Here is a 27,443-nt window from a genome sequence, read left to right on the forward strand (position 1 = left end):
GGTGGAGTCTCCTACTTTGGAGGTCTTTAAGCAGAGGCTTGACAACCATATGTCAGGAGTGCTCTGATGGTGTTTCCTGCTTGGCAGGGGGTTGGACTCGATGGCCCTTGTGGTCTCTTCCAACTCTATGATTCTATGATTCTATGAAAGCAGCTAACATTCTCCTTTCCCTTCCTCCCTCACAACAAACACTCTGTGAGGTGAGTGGGGCTGAGAGACTTCAAAGAAGTGCGACTGGCCCAAGGTCACCCAGCAGCTGCAGGTGGAGGAGCGGAGACATGAACCCGGTTCCCCAGATTACGAGACTACCACTCTTAACCACTACATCACACTGGCAGAAGTTCAATTCCTAACATCTCCAGTCAGGGATGCCCCATCTTCACGTGGGACATTACAGTGGTACCTCTGGATATGAACGGGATCCGTTCCGGAGCCCCATTTGTATCCTGAAGTAAAAGTAAGACACGACTGTGCGAGTCACGTTTCGCCGCTTCCGCGCATGCAGGTGATGTCATTTTGAGCATCTGCACATGTGCGAGCAGCGAAACCCGGAAGTAATGTGCTCTGTTATTTCTGGGTCACCACGGAGCACAACCCGAAAATATTCATCCCGAAGCTACTTCAACCTGAGGTATGACTGTATTGCAGTCAAACCAACAATTCACGTTTTGCCAGATAGGCACATGAAGGGGCTGAGGCTTTCACTGAGCTTTCCTGTAAAATTTGCTAGAGATCCTTGCAGCCATCATTGCGTACAGAAAGACTCTTTTATTTTCCTTTGGGATGAGATGTCCGTTGTGAAAATTCCTAATAAAAATAATTCAGGTTTTTTAAAATATGTATGTCTAATCATTTTTAAAATTTCTTCATATATCATATCCCAGAATTCTGGGACACATCCACCATATGTGGAAAAGACTCCCCTCTTTTTGGTTACATTTCCAGCATTTGTTACTGATCTTTTTATTCATTTTAGCCAATTTTGCTGGAGTTTTATACCACCGGTACATCATTTTAAGGAAATTTTCTTTAATCATATAACAGGTCGTGAATCTGATATCGTTTTTCCAGAGGTTTTCCCATTTTTCTAGCTCTATATTATATCCCAGGTCTTGCACCCATTTTACCATTACATCTTTGATTTCCTCATCTTTAAGATGTCATTTGAATAATAATTTGTACATATTTTTAGGGGACCACTATTCCAAGTATGGGAAAGAAATAAAAATATATTGGAAAGGAAGACACCTTGGTGGATTTCACCAATAGAGGTGTTAACTATAAAAAAAATAAATATGGAAGGGAAGAATGCCACCTATGAAGAACTAACTTGGAAGACAGATCAAGGGATTAAACTTAGACCATATGAAGAGATCAAAAATTTATTTACTGGGTGGTTGCAATACCACCAAGTAAATGACCTGTTAAAAGAAGACAAAAAGAAAGTAGGATTTGAAGATAAAAAATCTAAATTTAATGTAGAAGTTATAGAAGGTAAGAACAAAACACTGTCAAGGATGTACGATATTTTGCTGGAGTGGTATACAAAAGATGAGGAGGTGAAGGAGGCTATGACTAAGTGGGCGATAGACATTGGATATAACATCGACTTTGAGAGGTGGTTGGAACTATGGAATAAGAATATGAGATTTACGGCATGCACGGCACTAAAGGAAAACCTGTGGAAAATGATCTACAGGTGGTACCATACACCAGTGAAATTAGCGAAGATTTATAAGTTGAAGGATAAAAGATGCTGGAAATGTAGAGAGGTAGAAGGTGACCTCTACCATATGTGGTGGTCGTGCTGCAAAGTGAGAGGCTTTTGGGAATTGGTCTATAATGAACTTTAAAAAATATTGAAATATACATTTCCCAAAAAGCCAGAAGCTTTTTTGTTAGGAATGGTCGGTAATGAAATTAAAAAAGAAGATAAGACCTTGTGTCAGAGCTGCCTCAGGTCTCAGCTCACGAAAGACCAACGCCAAGTTCTTCTTATATACAAGGACGTTTATTGCAGTTCATAGTAAGTTCCACAACCGAGGCGCGCAGCCCCCACGTCTGTTAACCTTAGACGGTAGAAGTCCCCTCTGAATCGGTCCCTCCCCTACACCAGCTTAATAGGCTTACGCTGCTCCACCTTTTTCTCTCCTTCCTTTTCCGCAGGGTCTTTCTGCCCGCCGGCGTTCCGCCCCTCCTAGATTATCCTGACGCAGAATCTCCAGACTGATCTTCCCCCCTCCTGCGGGCTTTGGGACCTGGCTCCTCCTCCGGGCTCCCTGTTCTTCCGTGCGCCTCCTCATTTGAACTTGGCGCGCGCGCCCAACCTCTAACCTTCCTCTTGACAGTTATGCTACTCCCCTCACTGCCCTCCTCCCCTTCTGGGAGAAAGGCTTGCTCTGACCCCTCCTCCTTCTCTGCTGCCGGAGCTGTTTCCCCTGACACGTTGGAAACTCCCCCCTCTTCGCTGCGCTTTGGTGGGGAAGCTGGCCCTGATTCCCCGCTGCCGCTTTGGGGTCCCCTGCTGACCCCCCGCTCCTGACACTTTCCCCCTGGGGCTCCCCTTGCCCTGACCACAGGCGCCCCCTTCTGGGAATCCTCTGATTCACTGGAGAGACTCATGGAATCCCTTGCGTCATTGCCATCCTCTTCCTCGCTGTCCTGGGATTCCTCTCCATCGCTCTCCATTTCCTGCCTTCCCTGTGCCTCTGTCCCTGTACCTGTACCCCTGACACCTTGTTTCTATATGCCACGACAGCTGCAAGAATTATGTTAGCACAAAATTGGAAATCAGAAGTAATACCTAACGTAAGTGAGTGGCAGGTTAAAATGATAAATTATGCTGAGCTTGATAGAATATCAGGAAGATTAAGGGACCAAGATGAACAGAAATTTCGTGACAATTGGAAGAAATATTTAGTGTATATGGAATCTAAAGTTCAGGTGACACTGGCGGGGTTGAAATAACTCTAACAGCGGGAAAGGCCTATGTAAAAGAGTTAAAAAGTACGCAACTATATAATTTATTCGATACTTACCAAAGGAGTGGAGGGAAGTCCAAGGATCAGTTGAGACTAACTCAGTTATGTATTTTATTTATGATTTGTGAAGTGGATATAATTTGTATAAGGTATGTGGTGGATTTTTTGTTTATGTTTTTCCTGTATATATGTGCAAATATGAATAAAAATTTATGAAAAAAAAGAATAATAATTTGTACATTTGAGACAGGGGTTTTTTTTTTTGTTATCCGAGAGGAGTTTTTTGTCTAGTTTAGAGATTATTTTGTCAAATCCATTTTTTCTTTTGTCTTGTTCAAAAATTCTGTCAAATTGGTAATGTTTTAGCCAGCTTATGCCAATTTGTTTTAGAGTGTCATAATTTTTTAATCTTTATTGATTATTGCGTTCTTCTAATAAATTTGTATAGGTCGGCTAGTTGCTATCCATGTCTTTTCTTTTAACTGCTGTTGCCTCCAATGGTGAAATCCACCATGGGGCTTTTGGCTCTAACAATTTTTTTATTTCTCTCCCATACCTCAGATATTGCCTTCCTCACAATATGATTTTTTAATCCCTTATGTATTTTCACTTTTTCATAGCACAAATAACCATGCCATCCCACTACATTGTCCCATCCTTCTATATCAAGTAAGTTAGTATTCTTTAGAAGTATCCAATCCTTTAACCATACAAAAGAGGCTGCTTCGAAGTATAACCTAAACTCTGGTAATGCAAATCCATCCCTTTCTTTTAGGTCCAAAAAAAGACTAATAGCGACCTGGCTGGGAGTGGAAGAAGATGAGCTTGCAATGTACATTGACAAAATATTCAGAATACAGTCAAATAAGTTGAAAAATAAGAAGTGGCCAGGAGACTGCTTGATCTTCCTAAATATGAGACTTTTAAGAGATAAGATATTACAACACAACAGGAATGTAAGACTAAGAAATGGTGAGAAAAATGTAGAGATAATGAAAGAAATTCCAGCCCGCCTGCAGAAAAAAGGGGCAATTATAAAACATTGACAACTGCTTTAAAGAAAAATGGAATTCCTTATAGGTGGGAGTTTCTTGAGGGGATTACTTTCGCTTACAAAGGTAGAAGGAAAACACTTAGATTGGTAGCAGAAGCTGGTGGTTCTTGGAGGAAATATTGGAAGGATCTAGAAGGAGAGAATGTTTTGGAAATAGAAGAAGGGGGCCCAGAATAGTAAAAAACCAGAAAAGAAAGAACAACTGAAAGAAGGAATCATTAAGATTTAGAGTGACGAAAGCAACCTGATTTTGGTAATTTTGAACATTTTTAATAAAGTGTACGGATCTTAAATGCATATCTTGGAATGTGAATGGTTTGAATAGTAAGTCTAAAAGAAACAAAGTAGAGCACAGTCTAAAGAGAAAGAAATGGGATATTATATGTCTTCAAGAAACACATATAAATAGGAAACATAATAGAATTCTAAGCAATAAAAGACTAGGATTTGAATGTAAATCTTCAAATTTGGGGGGGAGGGGAATTGTAATATATGTAAACCCTGTATTAGAATCAAGGCAGTTATTTAAGGATGAGGAATCATTGGAATTGAGATAAAATATGGAAAAGAAAAAATTAACATAATAGGCACATATGCCCCAAACGGTAAAAAAATCAGAATTTTGTAAAAATTTGGAAGAAAAAATATGGAAATACTGCACAGAAAATATTATACTTCTAGGTGACTTTAATGGTGTTACATCTGTGGAAATGGATAGAACAGAAAGAGAAAATAATACAAAAGATGAGAAACTACCTCTTACATTTTTTCAAATGGTGGAGAACCTAGATCTTTATGATGTATGGAGGGTTAAAAACCCCAATGCAAAAGATATCACAGATTTTTCAGATTCCAAAAAATCGGAGGAAGAATAGATAATATCTGGATGTCAAAGAGTCTAATTTTACTTACCAAAAAAGCTGAAATTAAAACCAAAACAATTTCGGATCATAATCCAGTAACATTAGAACTGGCATATAACAGGAGAACAGTGGGAAGATGGCGAATGAATGACAACATACGGTATGACAAAGCAATACTTTAGGACTTCTGGGTTAGCGCCTCCGGCAATGGCGGATTTCCTCTGATCGGGAGGAATCCACTTCGTGGAAATTAGGGTCTGGACCGCCACGGCGAGGCGGAGACCCATCAAAAACCACAGGCGGGAGAAGCCTGTGAACATGGGATTCGGCTGGCACCTTTTGCGCCTCCCCTACTCGCGGGGAAACCTGGTTTCGGGGATCCGGAGCAACGTGGGGTGAGCGGTGCGGTGCTTCGAATCGACTGCTCTTTTCACGGAGTGAAGCCGCATTGCTGTTGCCGGATAGCGCTGACTTTTTCCTGTGGACAATTGGACTTTAAACAACTACCCGTGAGTAGAACGGAAAATTGGACTATGAAACATCTTAATTTGGCACCGAAGTGGGAAGGTTCTAAACAGGAAGTCCGCCTTCCGCTTTTGTAAATAGATTTAAGCAAAGACATTGCAAGCTAAAGTCTGGAAAGTCTTTTGTAAAGGATTAAATCTCCATCGGCTAAAACTACTAAACCCCCCTTGGAAGCAGGAGAAGAGGGGGGAAATTTTAGATTGTTCAAGCCAGCAGGAGAGAGAGTAAAGAAAGATAAATTTCCACCGCCTTGAACCTGGGAACGGGTTGCTAGGAAGACAAACGTTTTGGGAAAGTTCATTTACTGTGAATAAAACGTTTGTTGACAGATAGTTAAAAAAGAGAAACATATTGATTCCAATGTTTCCTTTTGCATTTAAAAGGAACAAAATATTTGAAAAACAAAAGTAATTTTGTTGCTGGATCTGCCTTTAAAAAGACGGATACAAATAGAAATTGTTTCCCCTAGAAGGAGCTTTTGAAACTGTTGTTGGATTCGATCTGGGGAATTCTCCAGCTGTAGATATTAAAGATCGTGAGAACCAGACATTGACCTTGAACAAGAATGTGCCCAGAAGAAGCCTTAGTGATTGCTTTTTGCAAGACAAGCGCTTTATTGGAACAGCTACATGAGAAGATGGATTTGATGACCGTTGCAGTTAATAATTTTGGACAAACAGTGAATACCTATATAGAAACCACTCAGGAACCAACCCAGGAATCTGCTTTGACAGGGCAAGTTGTGCAGAAGACAAAGAAATCATAGAATCATAGAATCATAGAGTTGGAAGAGACCACAAGGGCCATCGAGTCCAACCCCCTGCCAAGCAGGAAACACCATCAAAGCACTCCTGACATATGGTTGTCAAGCCTCTGCTTAAAGACCTCCAAAGTAGGAGACTCCACCACACGCCTTGGCAGCAAATTCCACTGTCGAACAGCTCTTACTGTCAGGAAGTTCTTCCTAATGTTTAGGTGGAATCTTCTTTCTTGTCATTTGGATCCATTGCTCCGTGTCCGCTTCTCTGGAGCAGCAGAAAACAACCTTTCTCCCTCCTCTATGTGACATCCTTTTATATATTTGAACATGGCTATCATATCACCCCTTAACCAGGAGGAGGTTAAGGAGGAGGTTGCTGTTGAACCTCAAGTAATACAAGTGGAGAGAGCCGTGGCCTTGCAGGAACATAAGCTGTTGTTTTTGATGACCGAACCTGGAGAAAGTCAGATTTGGAGAGATGGAGTCTCGTTTGGATTGGAGATGGAAAATTGGATAGATCCTCCTATGCAGGGTTGTTCTGGCTTCTGGGATCTGGTTCTGCGCCAGAGGGAGTCTGGAGTTGTCGGAGGGACTTTGAAACATGCTTTGAAATACCTTTTGGATTTTAGTGCTGACTATGGAGAATGGGCTGACCTGTCGAGAAGGGATAAAGACATTGTTAGGTTGGAGTCTCCCCGAGATCTACTCCTCAGCGATAAAGGAAGGAAATTAACAAGATCAGCAGAAGACAAAGTAAAGTGCAGGTATAAATATGAAGATCTGCAGAAGGGACACGGAAAAGAGTTAAGAGCCTCGGATAGAAGATCACCAGGTTGATGGAATGGATAGAAAGGACTGACAGAACCCGAGACCAGGAAGAAGAGACGGTGGATGAAGATTGGAAGAAAGTTTAAAAATACATTTAGAGAAATATTGTAAAATTAATGAGTGTTAGAAAAAATGTTGGAATGAAACTATTTGGCTTTAGTAGAAATGATATAAGGAGTTATGTACAAATAAGTTTTAAGTTTTAGGGCTTTTTATGGTAAGATAAGGTTAAAATAAATTAAGACAATTTAATGACAGAACATAGTGAAAGATGGAAAGGATTTGCTGAGATAATTAATAACTAGAATACAAAAAAGGGAGGTGTGAGGAAGTTGATGAAACAAGATAACGAAAGATAAAGATTTGGGAATATTGGATTTGTTTTTAATTTTTTGTTTGCTTTTGTTTTTGTTTTTGATGTATTATGTGTTTTGTTCTCTTCTTTTTTATTGACTTGTATTGTTTAATTTCTTTTTTTCTTTCTTTTCTTTTTCTTTTTTCTCTGTAATTTTAAATTCTCAATAAATTTCTTTTTTTTTAAAAAAAGACAAAGCAATACTTTAACAAGCTATAGAAACATTAGCAGAATTTGTTCAAATAAACACTAAACAAAAAACAGAGATTAGCACAATTTGGGATGCCAGTAAGGCTTATATGACAGTGTTCTGTATACAACGATCAGCAATTATGAGGGGGGAAGGAACAAAATATGAATAAAATAATAAATGAAATAAGGTCAGATGAAGGAGAATTAATCAAAAACGCTAAAAATGAAATAATTAAAGAAAACATTAAGATACTACAAACACAGGTTACAAATTTATTAAATAAAGAGGAAGAAAACAAAATTAAATGGCTCAAACAAAAAAACATTTGAATCAGCTAATAAACCATGCAAATTATTAGCCTGGCAACTTTTAAAAAAGACAAAAAGAGAGAGTAATAAGCAGCATTTGGATAAAGAAGTTTTAAATAACCCAGAAAAAATCAAGGAATGCTTTGTTAATGATTATAAAGAACTATGCAAAGCGGAAGAGGAGGAGGAAAATAAAATAAAAGAATTCCTTGACAAAAATAGTTTAACATCATTAACAGAAGAAGAAAATTACTTATATGGACCAATAACCATGACTGAAATAAAAGAGGCAATAGCAAATTCAAAAGCTGGAAAATCCCCAGGGCCAGATGGAATATCCATAATGTATTATATGAAAATGGAAGATATATTAGTGCCAATTCTTGAAAGTATCATGAATAAGATTCTAGAAGAAGGAAAGATTCCCAGATCATGGCAGGAAGCATTATTAACACTAATACCAAAACAAGGCTCTAGTTTGTTAGAAACTAGAAATTACAGACCAATTTCATTACTGAATTTGGATTATAAAATATTAACCAAAATATTGGCCAATAGAATAAAAAAAAATTCTAGGAAGAATAATTAATGAAGATCAATCAGGCTTTTTACCAGGAAAGCAAATTAAAGACAATACTAGGTTGGTAACAGATTTAATCAAATATTTGGAAATGAAACCAGATAAAAAGGCAGCCCTGATGCTGGTCTATGGCGAAAAAGCTTTTGACAATGTAACATGGAAATTTATGCAAGAAACATTAAAAAAAATGGGATTAGGAGAGAAAATATGCAAAGGAATGCAAGCAATCTATACAGCACAAAGAGCTAGATTGATCATTAATGAACTGTCAGAATTTTTTGATATTTCAAAAGAGACCAGGCAGGACTGCTCATTATCTCCACTCCTTTTTATTATAGTATTAGAAACATTTTTAAAAGCAATAAGGGAGGACCAGGTAATAGAAGGTATTCTAAAAACATTGGAGAAAATGAAAGAATTTGGCCACTTATCGGGCTTCAAAATTAATAAAGATAAGACCAAACTTATGGTAAAAATTTACATTTACAAGAAAAAGAGGAGTTGGAAAAAGAGACAGGATTAAAAATTAGTAACAAGGCTAGATATTTAGGAATCTGGATTACCATGAAAAATATCAACCTTTACAAAGACAACTACATAAAAACCTGGAATGAAATTTTTTAAAAAGCTAGAAATCTGGAATAGATTAAAATTGTCATTATGGGGGAGAATATCGGCAATAAAAATGGTATTATTTCTTTTTCAAACCATCCCTATCATTAATGGAACAAATTGCTTCAAGGAATGGCATAGGTTTCTGGCAAGGTATATCTGGCAAGGCAAGAAACCTAGAATAAAATTCAAATTATTGAATTTTAATTTGAAGCCTGTCATTTTCAGTTTCTCCTGGTCTTAAAATATGTTTGCCATACTTTTGCATCACTTTGCAATTTTAAAAAAAGAAGTTCTCATGAAAATTCATCATTGTTTTAGTAACATTCCACCTAATATACAACAGTTTCTATTTGGTTTTAGCTGATACATGCATTTTAAGAAGCAATTTCCCCTATTCTTATGCCCTTTGTATGTCCCATACCTGACTTTGCACCAAATCTGACTCCTTGCCCCTATCATTAGCAGGATGACATGAACCAGCATGCTGGGTTAGACAAACCCATGGTTCAGTCCAAAAGAGCTCTTTTTCTCCATGCAGTGTTTTCATTCAAGCAATGGTTTATTGCAATTACACTGCATGGTGGCATTTGTAGTGTGTGTTTTCCTCATTCATGAAAATAAAGGAAGAGATGTGCTAAAGAGCTTATACAGGAGAAATGCCATGTGGCCCTCCAAAGGTGAAGAAGCTGTAATGGTTAGAGTGTCAGATTAGCACCTGGGAGAGATCAGAGTTCAAATCCCCACTCAGATATGGAACTCACTCACTCTCAGCCTAATCCAGCTCACAGAGTTCATAGAATCAAAGAATCATAGAATCATAGAGTTGGAAGAGACCACAAGGGCCATCGAGTCCAACCCCCTGCCAAGCAGGAAACACCCTCAGAGCACTCCTGACATATGGTTGTCAAGCCTCTGCTTAAAGACCTCCAAAGTAGGAGACTCCACCACGCTCCTTGGCAGCAAATTCCACTGTCGAACAGCTCTTACTGTCAGGAAGTTCTTCCGAATGTTTAGGTGGAATCTTCTTTCTTGTAGTTTGGATCCATTGCTCCGTGTCCGCTTCTCCGGAGCAGCAGAAAACAACCTTTCTCCCTCCTCTATGTGACATCCTTTTATATATTTGAACATGGCTATCATATCACCCCTTAACCTCCTCTTCTCCAGGCTAAACATGCCCAGCTCCCTTAGCCGTTCCTCATAAGGCATCGTTTCCAGGCCTTTGACCATTTTGGTTGCCCTCCTCTGGACACGTTCCAGTTTGTCAGTGTCCTTCTTGAACTGTGGTGCCCAGAACTGGACACAGTACTCCAGGTGTGGTCTGACCAGAGCAGAATACAGTGGCACTATTACTTCCCTTGATCTAGATGCTATACTCCTATTGATGCAGCCCAGAATTGCATTGGCTTTTTTAGCTGCCGCGTCACACTGTTGGCTCATGTCAAGTTTGTGGTCAACCAAGACTCCTAGATCCTTTTCACATGTACTGCTCTCAAGCCAGGTGTCACCCATCTTGTATTTGTGCCTCTCATTTTTTTTGCCCAAGTGCAATACTTTACATTTCTCCCTGTTAAAATTCATCTTGTTTATTTTTGCCCAGTTCTCTAATCTGTCAAGGTCATTTTGAAGTGTGATCCTGTCCTCTGGGGTGTTAGCCACCCCTCCCAGTTTGGTGTCATCTGCAAATTTGATCAGGATGCCCTTGAGTCCATCATCCAAGTCGTTGATAAAGATGTTGAATAAGACCGGGCCCAAGACAGAACCCTGTGGCACCCCACTAGTCACTCTTCTCCAGGATGAAGAGGAACCATTGATGAGCACCCTTTGGGTTCGGTCAGTCAGCCAGTTACAAATCCACTGAGTGGTAGCATAGTCAAGACCGCATTTTACCAGCTTCTTTACAAGAATATCATGGGGCACCTTGTCAAATGCCTTGCTGAAATCAAGGTAGGCTACATCCACTGCGTTCCCTTCATCTACCAGGCTTGTAATTCTGTCAAAAAACGAGATCAGGTTAGTCTGACATGACTTATTTTTCAGAAATCCATGCTGACTATTGGTGATCACAGCATTCCTTTCTAGGTGCTCACAGACTGTTTGCTTAATGATCTGCTCCAGAATCTTCCCTGCTATTGATGTCAGACTGACTGGGCGGTAATTATTTGGGTCCTCTCTTTTCCCCTTTTTGAAAATAGGGACAACATTTGCCCTCCTCCAGTCTGCCGGGACTTCGCCTGTTCTCCAGGAATTCTCAAAGATGACTGCCAGTGGTTCTGAGATCACATCTGCCAGTTCTTTTAATACTCTTGGATGCAGTTGTGGGGATTGAGGAGGGAGAGAACGATGTGGGCCACCTTGAGCTCTTTGGAGAAAAAGGTGGGAGATAAATGAAACAGACAAATAAACCTCTCTCACCCAACTTGGCTTAAGGCACTTCACAGAAAGGGCAACACAACTGTCAGAAATCCAGACAGGATGAACAACTATTGAAGAGGTTTTTACAGAAGAGGGACAGAAAATGAATTTTGTTGGTTTCATCTTTTAAAAAAGTGAAAACCTTACTAATCCAATCATCTTGGACCAATATAGGAAGAGAAATGCAGCCATCCTTCACATCCCACACTTCTCTGATTTTTGCAAAGCAGTTTTCCACCCTACCCCACCCCCAAAAAAACCTTCATTAAAGTGTGTGTACTAATCGGTAATGGAAACAGCATGGGCAGGCACATTGCACATGGGGGAAATGGCTTGCAATAATTTGTGTTTTAGGAGAAACACACCTAAAAGCACACACTAATTTTTCATGAGGGCTATATTCAAACTGATGCAGAAATGGGGCAAATAAAATTTAAGACTGGGAAGATTAAAACCCGGGCAGGCAAATCCATCCTTGCAACCCACAGATTCCCTGGGATTGAACAGGAACTAATTAAAGGGGCCACTGACAGCTTGCAGCACTTCTACCCCTCTCTGTGGGCTGAAACATGCAATGCCGCCTGCCTTCCTCTGCCACCCTTTGAAAGCTGCAGCAAGGGACCTGGCAGCTGAAATAGCCACCAGATGGAAATTGAGTTATTCTTATTCCCTTTGCAAAAAACAAAATTAAATAAAAATTAAATGTCTGCTGCCTCAAGGTATTTTCTTATTTTTTCCCTCCCTGGGTTCACTCTCCCAAAGACAAGAGCTTGTCATTTTCTGGTGTGCATCATTTACAAGCTGCTCCAGAAGGTAAGGAGATCTGCTGTATGACACAATGTCCAAATCCCATCACACAGTACTCCCTCCTCCACAGTACACAGCAATCATCTTGACAACAGTAAAGAAACCAGTTTTCACTTCTGTTAGCATGTTTATTGGGGAGGGAGGTGGAGACTTAAATTATTATTATTATTATTAATGCACATTTTCAATATAAAACTTCACAGCATGTTGAGACTCCAAAGCCATGCAACAGCCGTCAACATTTGTTATGTGTCCCTGATTTCCTTAAATTGAGAGAATCCAGAGACATCCACCTTTGGAGAGAATGACCTCACTTTGCAATACTTGTGTATTGTATACTTGATTTATAAATGTTCAAGCAGAACTTACTGAAAAGAGCCAAACTCCCTCCAAAACAGGCTGCTCTATCCAGCCAGGAGACAGTCCTTTCATGAAAAGTCCCTGACCACTCAGTTCCCCAACGACAGGCCTACTCACAACATTCCAGCCAAAATAATAATAATAATAATAATAATAATAATAATAGTAGTAGTAGTAGTAGTAGTAGTAGTAGTAAATTATTTATACCCCACCCATCTGGCTGGGTTTCTCAAGCCAGACTGGGCGGCTTCCAACAAAATATTAAAATACAATAGACCTTCAGATATTAAAAGCTTCCCTAAACAGGGCTGCTTTCAGATGTCTCCTAAAAGTCTGGTAGTTGTTTTTTCATTTGACATCTGGTGGGAGGGTGTTCCACAGGGCGGGTGCCACTACTGAGAAGGCCCTCTGCCTGGTTCCCTGTAACCTCACTTCTCACAGTGAGGGAACCACCAGAAGGCCCTCAGCGCTGGACCTCAGTGTCCAGGCAGAACGATGGGGGTGGAGACGCTCCTTCAGGTATACTGGGCCGAGGCCATTTAGGGCTTTAAAGGTCAGCACCAACACTTTGTGCTTGAAAACGTACTGGGAGTCAATGTAGGTCTTTCAAGACTGGTGTTATGTGGTCTCAGTGGCCGCTCCCAGTCACCAGCCTAGCTGCCGCATTCTGGATAAGCTGTAGTTTCTGGGTCACCTTCTGTGATGGCCTGGGATTTGGACTCGGATGCTGAACCTGAGGGATCCCAGCCTGCCCAGGATTCCCTGCCTCCAGAACCAGCTGAGCCGGGGCTGGGGCATCAGCCTGAAGGGTTCTCGCCTGTGCTGGATCCTCAGCTGCAGGCATCAGCTGAGTCTGCTCTGGCTACTGAGGGGGTGGAGGACCCATTGCCTGCAGGTGCTCCACTCTCAGCCCTGTCAGGGGAAGCTGAGGTTGCCTCTGGGTCCAGTAACCCTCCAGCCTCTCCTGAGCTGCAGAAGCTCAGGGCAGAGAGGCAGAGGGAACTAAGTTCCCGCAGGAGGAGCACTCACCTCCAGGCCAGGAGAGGCGAGTCACCTGAGGATCAGGGCTGCCCTGTGCCTCGGGGCAGATAAAAGCCAGCCAGCCCCAGTCCCAAGTTGTGAGGGCAACATTGTTGGTTGCTAGTTCCTGCCTGATCCCTATCCTGCTATTCTGCCTGAGCTCCTGACCCGCCCTGGCTCCCTGCTTGCATGCCTGTTCCTGACTTTACCCGACTCCCTGCCCTGCACCCAGCTTCAGCTACTACGGACTGCCTCCATGTTACACCTTTGACCACAGACCGGACTTGAACCTCGCCTCTCGGGTAACCCATGGGACCAGCACACCTTCAAAGGTAGCCCTACGTAGAGGGCTTTGCAATAGTCCAAAGAAGAGATAACTAGAGCAAGCACCGCTCTGGCAAGACAGTCTGCGGGCAGGTAGTGTCTCAGCCTGCGTACCAGATGGAGCTGGTAAATAGCTGCCCTGGACACAGAATTGACCTGCGCCTCCATGGACAGCTGCTTGGCAGGGGGTTGGACTCAATGGCCCTTGTGGTCTCTTCCAACTCTATGATTCTATGATTCTATGATTCTATGATTCTATGAGTCCAAAACGACTCCCAGGCTGGGAGCACAGTTACCCTATTCAGGACCAGGGAGTCCCCCACACCTGCCCGCCGCTTGTCCCCCCAAAACAGTACTTCTGTCTTGTCAGGATTCAACCTCAATCTGTTAGTCGCCATCCATCCTCCAACCGCCTCAAGACACTCACACAGGACTTTCACAGCCTTCACTGGTTCTGATTTGAAAGAGAGATAGAGCTGGGTATTATCTGCATATTGATGAACACCCAGCCCAAACCCCCTGATGATCTCTCCCAGCGGCTGCATATAAATGTTGAAAAGCATGGTGGAGAGGATGGAACTCTGAGGCACCCCACAAGTGAGAGCCCAGGAGTCTGAACATTCATCCCCCCCCCCACACACACTTTCTGGACACGGCCCAGGAGGAAGATGTAGAACCACTGTATAACAGTGCCCCCAGCTCCCAGCCCCTCTAGGCGGTCCAGAAGGGTGTTATGGTCGATGGTGTCAAAAGCTGCTGAGAGATCTAGCAGAACTAGGAAACAGCTCTCACCTTTGTCCCTAGCCCGCCAGAGATCATCGACCAGTATGACCAAGGCAGTTTCAATCCCATGATGAGGCCTGAATCCCAATTTAGGCACACAAGCCCTGTGATCCACCACTAAGGCTGCACGCCTTCCCTGAACAATATTCTCCTGACGTACCATGAGGCTGGATCAGAAAATAATTTCCCTCCCGAAGAGCACATGTGGGGGCAGCAAGCAGACCTCCTCTCCACAGAGCCAAGGTGCACTTGCTGCTTCTGCAATCATGCAGGAATAAAATATCCAAATACAGGCTACGAACAGAAAATCAAGTGTGCATAGGCTAAAATCACACAATGATCCCAGGGTGGTGGTTGTGTGTTTCACTGTGAATTTGTCTGACACCTTAGATTTTATATCCATAGTCATAAGATACGCTGGACCTACATGATCTAACGCCCCCCCCCCACTCTCTCTCCTTCACATCCTCTGTTCTCCTACAGTCACTTAAAAACAAAAATCTAATTATTTGGAAATCTGGTTCTTTGAAGCAAAATAAAGACCATTTGCACAATTTAGAATGATTGCACATATTTGCCTAATTTAGAAAGATTGCAAAATGTGGATCTCCTTGGTGCAGAATTCAGATTAGGGTCAACCTCATGCAAACCATCCATTCTCATTTATAAAACTATAAGGATGATTCGATGAGTAATCATCTCTCTTATTATATACACTTATACAGACACGGCTATTTCCATCATTGCCACACTCTAGAGTGATTGAAAAACAAGAGAACTGCCCAGAACTGAGGACAGCTTCAAGTCCCAAATCCCTATGCCCAGAAAAGAGAGCTGGTGCTGGTACTGTGGTTAGACTGCTGGACTAGGAGCTGGAAGACCTGAGTTCAAATCCCCCCACTTGGCCATGAAACTCACTGGGTGGTCTTGCGCCAGTCACTGCCTCTCAACCTGACCTCCCTCACAGGCTTGTTGTGGAGATTAACTGAGGGAGAACCATGTATGCCAGCTTGAGGTCCTTGGTGGGAAAGGTGGCATATAAATGCTATGAAATAAAAGAAAGAAACCCACCTTTCCTTGAACATTTGCAGGTCGCTCTGGGGGTGGGGAGAGAGAAATTGCATAGATTTGTCCTAGTCCACTTCCCCACAGTGACTTTAAGAAAGCTTACAAAGGATGTACGCAATAAATTCATCACTATTTTAAATCAAGTCTGAAATATATGCATTTTTATATTGTTGAAACCTACCTTGGGACCTTACACTGAAGGGTAGATAAGAAATCTAAATAAATGAATTAATCAGTAATAATAAAGGATCCCCCCCCCAAATCACAAAGCCATGATGATGAGATGGTAACATTGCAGAGCACATTTCTTGATTCCCAATGTCATAGATATTAGAGGAAAACAGACAGATATGGTGATCCCTATCCCTACCTTACCATGCTTAATGCATCCTTTCACTTAGGCAGTTAAATGAACTTTGTACATCCTTGCATTTCCTTAAGACATGTAAAAAATTTCCTTAAGGCATGTAAAAAATGTAGAGAAAGGTTGACAATACAGATTCTGTTCACCCTTATATTAAACATGACATACCAAATCTTTCACCTAGAAATTCACTGCAACTTTTCATTCCATACTTTCAACTCAGTGATTTGTAATCAGTTATCTGACATCATGGTTAGTCATTGTCTCTGGAAGAGTAAAGGAGGACCTTTAAGGGGATTAAGAAGAAGGAAGTTGTTCGAGATGACACTGTTAATACCACTTTCTCACACAGCAAGGTCTCAGATGTCAATGCAAGAAGAGGCAGACACACTGCGAATATGCTTGGAACTTCAGTGAAGCTGATGGTTGGAAGATTCAGAACAGATTATGATGATGATTGTGATGATAATGATATTTATATGCCTCCCATCTGACTGGGTTTCCCCAGCCACTCTGGGCGGCTTCTAACAGGATATTAAAAACACGATAAAACATCAAAATTAAAAACTTCCCTAAACAGGGTTGCCTTCAGATGTCTTCTAAAAGTCAGATAGTTGTTTATTTCCTTTGACATCTGATGGGAGGACATTCCACAGGGTGGGCACCACTACCGAGAAGGCCCCTTGCCTGGATCCCTGTAAGCTCACTTCTAGCAGTGAGGGAACCGCCAGAAGGCCCTCAGCGCTGGCCCTCAGTGTTCAGGCAGAACAATGGGGGTAGAGACGCTCCTTCAGGTATACTGGGATGAGGCTGTTTAGGGCTTTAAAGGTCAGCACCAACACTTTGAATTGTGCTTGAAAACATACTGGGAGCCATTGAAGGTCTTTCAGGACCGGTGTTATATGGTCTCAGCAGCCATTCCCAGTCACCAGTATTTCTTCATGCAGTGCATAATTAAACTATAATTAAACAGGAGGAAGTGATGGCCACCAGCTGGATGGCCTTAAAAGAGGATTGGACAAAATATTATTATTATGTAAATATATTGATCACTTTTTAAACAAGGCAGCTCAAGGCAATGTGCAATATGTAAAGAAACACACAATACATTAGAACCAGCATAAAAGAAAAACAAAGAAAAATCTAACGGAAAATCAAATTTTTAAAAGGCAACTTTAAAACATTCCACACAGTCAAAGTGACCAGAGCGTATTAAGAGTCAAAGGTCTGGCAAAAAAAGAGAAATGTTTTTGCCTGGCACCTAAAGAAATGTACTGATGGTGCCATGTGAGCCTCCCTGGGGAGAGCATTCTACAGGTGAGGAGCCATTGCAGAGAAGGCCTCTTCTTGTGTTGCCACCCTCGGGACCTCCTGGGGGGGGGAGGGGGCTCCAGTGATGATCTCAGGGCCCAAGTCAGTCCATGTGGGGAGAGGCAGTCCTTGAGGTATTGAGGTCCTGAGCTGAGAAGGCTTTCTGAATTGTGAAAGAGAAAGAAGTGGCATGGGCTCAATAATTTGCAAAAAAAAAAAAAAAAAAAAGAACAGACTAAGCGGACTCCATGAAGTATAACCCTAAGGTGACAACGCAGCATTTTGGGGTTTCCCCTGCCTTCCCCACCATTTTGTATCCAGACTGATTGAGAGCTCCAGAGAATCCGATGTCTTCCTCATTATCTTGTGGCAATTGGGCTGCTCCTATGTAAGCAGTTGTGCAAATGTGGATTGAAACCTGTGAGCCTTCACTGGTGAAATTTTAGAAAATGGAAGGAAATTTGGGGAAATGGAAGGGATGGAATGAAAGTGGAGGTCACTGTTATTCTATTAATTTGGGAGCAGGCTTGGGGAGGGTGGGTGATAATAACCCCTGAGCTTTATAATTCATGAATACACTTTGGCTTGATGCTTAGCCAGATTTTTTGACTCCATGACAGACTCTGATTCTGAGACGTCCCTCCCTGTACTCCATTGCCATGTCTCCCTCACTTTAGCATCAATTTGTATCTTTAAGCAGGAGGCATCCCTCTTAAGGTTAATCATGTTAATAAGGAACTGCAGTGTAAGGAGAATCTGAAACAACTCCTTCTTTATTGTTTAATTTAGGGAAATGCCATGGACGATTGAGTTTTAGCCTCTCCTTTGCTACAGTTGCTAGAACAATTTGTGTTGGGGATTAGTTGAGCTTCACAGCTTCTACCGCAAGCCCTATGCTGACCCTTTGTGGAATGCGCTGAATCAACATAACTTTTTTAAAACATGCCTTTTAATAATAAATAATAATATTATTATCAATAATAATAATAATTTATTATTTCTACCCCACCCATCTGGCTGGTTTTTAAAAACACACACACCACCACCACAACCAGATCATTCTTCCACATTACCAGCACCTCTGAGCAAGTCTCACATGGAAGTAGCTAAACAGAAAACATCCCATTGAAACAAATGGGGCTACATTTTCTTACTTTTCTTTTGGCAATGGGATTTGCAGGAACAGAGCAGCCCTGATCCTGACCAGGACCACAACAAAGTGTTACATCCTCCTATATGCTCAGTTTACAAACTGGATCAGGAACTCTGCATCTGTAATTTGTGAAGGGATCAAAAAAAGAAACCTGCACAGAACTGGCCCTCAGCTGACTATTGTTACCAGGTAGAGTATCCCATTCCTGTCACTGAATGGGCAAAGTGCCCAACATTATGATGGGCTGCTTTGTGTGGAGGGAATTGGAGCTTAGATTTGTCAAGGAACCCTTATCAGGGAAGGTGGATCTGCACCTTGAACTGGTCTGATTGAGTTTGGGATTTGACCAAATTTGGTACACAACTCTACTGCATACTGGTAGCTATATCTATATATCTATATAGATATATTCACACTTTCAAAGACTACAGGCTAACTGGCAATTTATGGAACATAAATGGGTTCACATTATCCTGTGCCTCATTACACCAGTACATTGTAAAAAGTTTCTAAATGAAAACATGGCCTGCCCATTCTGGTTCTCACCATATATGTAAGCTTAACCAGGCATATTCTGTCCCAGATTCTAGATATACATTCTCTCATAGCTGGTGTTCTCATCCCACCCACCACCCACCTCCATGCTGAGGTTTTTTAGAAATAATAGTTCCACGAGCAGTTAAGAAGTGTTGCATTAATTCCCTGTCCTCTCTTAGTACAGCTTCTTTAACATATCTGAGTAGTGAAATTAGAAAATCCACGCACAAATTATACTTTGCCTATCTGATTAAATCATAGTTTGTTACAGTTTTGTCTTTTTTGTTTTGTTTTTAAAAAACTTGTTCTTGCCTCCTATCTGACTCAGCACCCTGTTTCCCCCGTCCATGCCTTTCATGGCTAAGTGTCCCTGCTCTTTCCATCTCAATCCCTTGGCAAGTGGCTCCCAAGAAAAAGATGGCAGGAGCAGAAGCAAGGATGGAACTGTCAGAGAAAGGCAGTCAGCCAACAGCTGCTGCTCCCCTGTGTGTTTGCTTGGGATCCCCTGCTGCTTTCTCTGCAGGCCTTCTACAATTTCCATCCATCAGAGTTCGGCTTACACATGTGGCTCCCTTTAATGCAATTAGTGCATCTATCCAGAACAGGGCATCACAGTGAGAATAGAAATGTATAGATAAACATTTTCCTCTCTGATAATGCCATGGCTACACGATGCAGAGTTAAAATGGAAGGGCAGCACATCCAGGGCAGACAAAGCAAAGCCATTTCCCCACAAACACCAGCTCCCTCGGCCTGAAAGCGAGATGAGCACCGCCACCCCCTAGTTGCCTTTGACTGGACTTAACCATCCAGGGGTCCTTTACCTTTTTACCTTTTACCTTGTTTAGTGAGTGGAGTTATAAATGGTGAGTTTCTTTTGCCTGAAGATTTGTAGATACTTAGAGAATTGCTGTTTTATTTTTATTTTTTGTCTGAAGCCTTCCAGGCCCAGTGGAAACAACTGCAAAGGTGACAAATTGCTGCTTTGTTTCCTTATTTGCAGCACAAATGAATAAAAATCCATTCATATCACATGTGCTTGCAAAGTCCTATGGCAAGCAATCCTGTCATGGTCATCATTCATTCACACTCCATAGGACCTGACCTCACAGTGCTGCATGCACAAATCAAGGTGTGCAGACTTCATGTGATTCTCATGGGTCAGGTACTTTGACTGAACATGGCAGGTACCAGTACCAGAGTAAGGGGGGGCACACATATCGCAAGCAACCAAAGTTCTCAATAACACATGTTTAGCTGGTGGTTCCTCTAGGGCAGTGGTTTTCTACCAGTGTCCTTCCCTCCCGGCTCAGATGCCCTCTTGCGTCTCTGCCTCCTAAAGCTGCTTGTTGCAAAAGCCCTAGCTACAAGCTCCCCTGGTGAATGGTGCTTCTGGAGCTGGCCAGGGGGTGCTGGCCAGGGGCCCCCGTGGGGCAGTGTGAGGAGGCACCTCTCTTTGGGGCACTTGGATTTGCTACCTTCTCTTCTTGCCTAGGTCTGTGGGTTGGAACTGTATTAGAGACCTTTGTGGCAAGTTAGACAGATGGCAAAGAAGAGTCATAGAATCATAGAATCATAGAATCATAGAGTTGGAAGAGACCACAAGGGCCATCGAGTCCAACCCCCTGCCAAGCAGGAAACACCATCAGAGCACTCCTGACATATGGTTGTCAAGCCTCTGCTTAAAGACCTCCAAAGTAGGAGACTCCACCACATTCCTTGGCAGCAAATTCCACTGTCGAACAGCTCTTACTGTCAGGAAGTTCTTCCTAATGTTTAGGTGGAATCTTCTTTCTTGTAGTTTGGATCCATTGCTCCGTGTCCACTTCTCTGGAGTCAAGAGACCCATATTATCCAAGGCCCCAACCCTAACTTTCAGACTTTTGATATATAAAGAGGGGCTAAGCAAAAATTCTCTGGAAGGTGAATCTAGATCACTCTTTTAAAAAAATAATTATAATTTTCTCTGGAAATGCAACAAGACAAGAAGACTGAAGCCCAAGTGCATATCATCCTCCAATACCACCCAAAGATGTCTCTCTTTCCTATTAAGCCAACAAAGGTGCTGCTCCTACCCATGTGCTGGGCAGGTTGGGAAAATATTAGTTGCATCCCATTGAAGGGACAGAGGTCAAGATACTGGCATATGTGTGGTGAGCAGGATGCAACATCCAATCAGAGAAGGGATTCAGGCAGTCTTAAGAGACTATCTCCATCATCCCCTGCCTTTGGGGGGAGGCTGTCTGCTGTTTTCCTCAACAAGGATGTTGAGGAAAGATTTATGATCAAGTCCCCATCATTGGTCCATAGGATGGGTTCCAAGACTGAATGGGAGCTGTGAAAGTGTTTGTTCCAATGAGTTTCCCTGCCACTCTTCAAAGCTGAGGTGGAGAATGCCCAGCTACTGTAAGAATCCTGGCCTGAAGGGAGGCGCTCCACCTTGGCAGACAAGTGCCATCTTGATATACTGCATCTCTGCAGGTGACATCACCAAACCCACCTTCTCATGCTCTGTTGGAGAAACAGCCACAACTGTCTCTAATAGTCCCTTCTGCTGGTGAGGGAGAGGCAGCTTCCAGGACTCCATCCTCACCAGTAGATTTGGGCACATCTAGCAGCAGCGAGTGTGTGTCCAAAGGGCTCTGTTCTGTAGTCTCATCTTCCCCTTCAGTAATCCTCCTCAAGAGTCCAACTGCCAGGGATCCTTGAGCTGAGATTCCTTCATTGCAGGGGGTTGGATAAGCCTTGTGGTCCCTTCCAACTCTACACTTCTATGATGCAGTGAAGTGGTTCCCACTCCTGATCCGAATCAGAGCAGCTCTAGTGACAACCCCAAGAAGCAGTTAGGGTACGCTCGCCAAGGAAGGTGCAAGAATCACTGAGCACATTGTAAAATGCCAAACATTTGCATTACTCCCCACAAACTGCTAAGATCTCCTCAAAATGGCAAGCAGAGCCCTTTTTGCTGTAAGTATATAGCCATCAGGAGACTTTCCAGTTGCAGTCTTGCTCACTTGGGGGCCGTTCCCCAAATCTTGCCTGAACCAGCCCCAGGGGTTCATTGAAGGTGACGTGGCAGGGTGTGAGCAGGGAAACAGATGCTCCATGTGTTTTGACAGCATGCATCAAACCAGGCTGGAAGGCCCTTTATGAGCCCTCCGAATGCCATTGACAGCCCTTCAGAATAGTGAAACAAAACTTTACCAATTTCTAGCCAGACAGCTGTCAAAGAAACATGTTTCAGAGACTCAATTACAAGACACATTCAGGAACAAGAAAGAAATGGACCTCTAGCATACACCACCAGATGCAATTTCTCCTAAATGCTATCTGTTACCAAAATTGTTAGACATTTGACACACACCAGAGGAAGGACAAGACTTCCATATGTCATTTGGTCACCTACCAACACAACATCAAGCTGCCCTCCCCACCCTGAACATACTAACTCCACTTTCTACCTTTCCACTCTCAGATAAAAGCTTTGTGAACCTTATGAATAGGTTTCCCTTGAAGTTTTGCCTGAGACGATTGCTTTCTATTTCCACCTTCAGGTGACATTTCCCACTTCAGCTTGGTGAAAAGGCTTTTAATAAAAAGAGTTTCTGCTTTATTTTAATTTAAAGTCCCCAACTTAGATGGCTTTGAAAGGGGACTGGACAAACACATGAGGGATCAGGCTAGCAATGGCCACAAACCACAATGGCTCGGCTCTGCCTCTCCAATCAGAGAGAGCAATGTTTCTCAATGCCTCTTGCTGGAAACCACAGGAAGGCAGGCTGTTCTTTTACCCAGGTGCTGCTGTCTGTCTGGCTTCCCTTAGGTGTCTGCCTGGTCACTGGATGCTGGAGTGCATGGGCCACTGGCCTCATCCAGCAGGCACGTTCTTGTGATATCTGACACCTTTTCATCTATTGTCTCTTGTTTTTAAAAAGTAACTCATCGCAACAACCCCCTTTTTTGCTCCACCCTATTCACTTGTGTGCATCGTTAGCTAGATATATATGTTTCTCCAGAGCCAGCATAGCATTTATTTCACAGAGATATTTCAAACTCACCCTTCATCCTAAAGATCTCACAATACCAACTGATGATACTTTGGCAGCCAGGAAGGGGATGATCTGTTAAAGTGAACCATCTACCTGCCTGAACAGTATAATGTTGCAGCCACATTAAAGAACCACTTCCAAGAAAAATGACAGCGAAGTGTTTTACTTCAAAAAAGCAAACAAACCCAGCAGAATTGCATTCAAAGCCAGTGTGAACAAGTTAAAGCACAAAAGTGAGCAAAAGCAGAAGCAGGAGAAATTGGTCCACCTCTCCCAAGCACTGCAAAAGATGCCACCTAGTTGAAGCTGGCCCACTAAATCCCACCCAGGAGCCACTGCTGAGAAGGTTCTGCCCCACATCACTACCAAGGGCACTTCAAGTATTGGGGGAACATGACTGGTGAGGTCACTAATGAATGGGTGCCAGAAGATGGCTATTGTTAAGATATCCTGGCCCCAAATCCAGAGCCCAAGTGTGGCAAAGCAGTTCAAGTGCCAGACTAGGACCAGGAAGACTAGGGTCCCAATCCCCACTCAGCCATGAAGCTCACCTTGGGCCAGTCACTGCCTCTCAGCCTAACCTACCTCCCAGGGCTGCTGTGTGGATTGAATGAGGAAGGGGAGAACCTTGTACAGTACACCAGCTTGAACTCCTTGGAGAATAAGGTGCAATATGAATGCAGTAAATAAAAACAGATGAATATACCCTTAAGAATGCAACATAATTCAGTCTATTGATGTGACACCCAAGAAGAACTCCCAATAATATTTTCACCTTCTGAAGTTTAGAGAAGCAGGAGAGCTTAAAACATCCACTTGATCAGCTATGTGACAGGCAGAAATCCACCAGCAAGTGATACTGTGGCAGAGAATAAGCTTTATCACATGGTGGGGTGTTGTTGTTGTTGTTTGCCCACCACCCATTAAAGCTTTAGGAGCTCTGCCAGCCCTAACAAAAGTGGAGCCCAAGAGTAGCCAAGCCATTAAAGACAGACAATAGCATTCCTGGAAGGAGCCACTGGCACAAAGCAGTTTTCCAAGAGGCAAGAAACAGAAGAGGAAGCTTGCTCTTCCTCTTCGCCTGCTCTTCAGGCACCACCACAGATTTCCCATCTGCACCTGATCGCTGCGTTTGAGCTATGCTTAATCAATTTTTCAGAAGGAGCTATTCCATCATGTCAGATCCAGCAGTCTAGATCTCTGCCTTATTCCACCCCCGTGTCCAGGGCTTCCTTTGTTCAGCATTCAGTTCTCTTCATTCCATCACCCAAAAATACACAATGTATACACACCCTGTTTTCAATATAATAATGCACAGTTGTTAAGAATGCTCATACAAGTAGATGTCTGCTCAACAGTCCCATAAGGTGGGTGAGTCACATTATCAGCTGCCAATCAGCTGTGGGGGGGGGGGGTTTGAGGGCTACCATTAATTGCACATGTAAGTGCATTAGGGAGGGAAGGCAGCCTCCCTTATTTTTAGACCACAGATAATGCTCTCTTAAGAGCTGCTATACTCATGGCCAACTCAGTGTTCTTTTTCAAGTAAAGTCAGCAGATTTTACCCACTAATCATCTATTATGCTGGAATCTTAAATGAACTGGTACACACGACACAGGAAGGCAGAAAGGCAAGAATGCCATGAACTCCTTTGCCATGAAAGTGGTTGCTTGACCCCTGCACAAATAGCATCACCCTCCATTACTCTGGAGCAGGGACAGGGCATATTTTCCAGCTGGAAGGCAGTATTCCCTCCTGGTCAACCCTTGGGGTGGGCAGGCATATGCCAGGGGTGGGCAGGGATTAAACCACAGGCTAATTCACACACGCTGGCACAACCCATCCAGAAGAGCCAGAAGCAGCACCACAGGCAGAAGGACATATCCAGGCGGGCAAATTACACTCCAGTAAGGTGCCAAGCAGGGCAGGATGGGGAGAGTCCTGGGTACCAGACAGAGATGCTTGAGGGGCTGCGTACGCAGCACTAGGACCCTCAATGCGGCTGGATGGGCATCGTATTTTGAAGCAAAGGATGCAAACACACATCTAAGGAGGAGTCCCCAGCAGACCAGAGTCTAAGATTTCCTATCCACACCACTGTTCTCTCCGTGTCAGAGTAGGTTCAGGGTTGTTGTAGCCTTGATATTGAATACAGCCAAGAGCAGGCCTGGAAATCCACCCCCACCCACCCACCCCACACACTACAAACATCAATGCCAGGAATCACAGCAAAGCTGTGTGCAGAGACTGAAAAGGCAGTGCCGCGTAACGGTTAGTGGGAAGAGCTCTGACAAGGGAGAGCAGAGTTCAAATCCCCACACGGAGCCACCAAAGCACACTGGGTGACCTTGGCCCAGTCACTTTCTCACACTTTGCTCTAGGAAAAGGGGTACTGTGTCTATATCACTCTGCGTATGATTTTTAAAAATTGAATCATAATAATAAATGAAATCCTGCTCACAATGTTGGACACTCTTGCTTGAACGCAGCATTAAAAACTCCACAGACAGAACAAAACAGAAAGCAATCCTCAAGGAAAGAGCACCTCCGAGCATACGCAAAGCGCCTGCCCTTTCCTAGTTAGAAACCAGATCCCGCCCCCGCCCCCGCTTTTCAAAAGCAACATCTCCGGATCGCAGCGCGCGCGGCATTCTCCCCCGCCGCCCCTCTGAGGTCCGCAGGCACCCAGCTCTACCTGGGTCTCACCCACCCGTCTAATAAAGAGAGAGAGAGGCAACCCCCCCCGCCGAGCAATCCAGCGCCCACCCCGAGGGGAGCGTGCTACTCACCCGGCGCCCCCGCCTGCCGCGTCTCTCCGCGGCCCCTCGGAACGTGGGAAGGGGGCAGCGGCCGCGGCGTGGCCTGGATTCCCGCGGGCTCGGGCAGGACGGGGGGCGGCGAGAGGGGCCGCCAACTTCTGCCCTGCTGCCCAGAGAGGAAAGAGCTTCGCTTGGTGGAGCGAGAAAGCGTCCCCGCGGCGGAGCCTGGCGAGCGTCCCTCCGCGCCGGCGGGGCTCGCTCTCTCCCAGCTGCGATCACTGGGGCGTCGGCTGCCTGCGCTGGGCCAGAGCCCGGAGCCCGGCAGCAGCGGGGACAAGACAAGGCGCCGCCAGCTGCGACGAAGCGCGCATCCTTGCCAAGCGCGGCGGCGGCGGCTCTCCGGCTTTTCTTTCGCCCCGCACCGTCGGCGGAATCCCTCGCAGCCGGGAAGCCCAAGCGCCCTTCCCGGGATCCGGCAGAAGCTCAGCTAGCAAGAGGAGCCGCGCTCCGGCTGCCTACATTTCCCCGCATCCGTCAGCCCAGGAGCAGCTCCAACCCGCGGCTGGTCGTCGCCGCTGCCGAGGCTGCGTGGCCCGCGCAACTGGCGGCTCGGTTCCCCCTCTCGGCTCGAGCGCGCAGGCACAGCCTCTCGCAAGCGGCCGATGACATCAGCCCGAGAGGCCGCCGCTGCTTTGCCGGGATGCGGGCGCGGAGGCTCCCCGTGGTGGGTGGAGGGAGCTGTCCGTGCGGCTTGCAGCCCCGCTGAACCTCGGCGGAGAAAGGCAGGTGCGCGCCGAGGTCTTCTGCTGGTGCCTCTTGCGAGCAGACGCTCTCGACCGCCCTCGTCCCTCCCCCGCTGTCCCCCTAGGCGCCTTTACTCGGGAGTAAGCCCGGCTGACTGTAGGTAGAGAGGCAACCGTGTTTCGCACGGTCTGCCGTACGTAGGACTGGCTCCCCACCGAGAAGACGTAGTGGCCATGTCCAAAGGGCAAAGGGCTGCTGGCTTTCAGGGGGAAAGTTTGTTACCTTGAGGTCAAAGTGGTGGACCTGCAAAAGGTAACAGAAGCAGAGAGCGCGGTCGAGGAGGCCGCCAGGGATTTCATAGCAGTGCCACACTCCGGGGAGAAGGATGGTCTTGGGGAAGGAGAGCGTCCCCTTGAGGAAGAAAGAAGCATTACCTTAGAAGGGGCCCTTGCCTTGTGCTCAGGCTGGCCAGTGTGAGTAGAGGATACTGGACTGAATGGGCCATGGGCCTGATCCAGAAGAGCTCTTCTGATGTTCTTGTCTGGTTCTTATGTTCTTGTGGTTGCATCACCCTGCTTTATTATCTGAGGGAGTGGTGGGGCAGGACATCACCTGGAAAAGGGGGGGGAGTTGCCTTAGACCAGGTCAGACTGCTTGCCCCTTTCGGCTCAACTAAACTGGGTGCTCCA

The 27,443-nt window shown here is 44.3% G+C and overlaps 1 protein-coding gene across 1 annotated transcript in view; it reads right to left on the reverse strand.

Annotated features, from left to right (window-relative positions):
- LINGO1 (leucine rich repeat and Ig domain containing 1) overlaps positions 1–27,163 on the reverse strand; it is a 750,774-nt gene extending 723,611 nt beyond the window's left edge. The window contains exon 1 of the mRNA XM_082238393.1: positions 26,041–27,163. The gene's annotated coding sequence lies outside the window, so the exon portion shown is untranslated. The remainder of the gene's footprint in view (positions 1–26,040) is intronic.
- Positions 27,164–27,443: the final 280 nt, after the last annotated feature.

Source organism: Podarcis vaucheri (genome assembly GCF_965113315.1).
Source record: "Podarcis vaucheri genome assembly, chromosome: 9".
In the NCBI taxonomy this organism is placed as follows: domain Eukaryota; kingdom Metazoa; phylum Chordata; class Lepidosauria; order Squamata; family Lacertidae; genus Podarcis; species Podarcis vaucheri.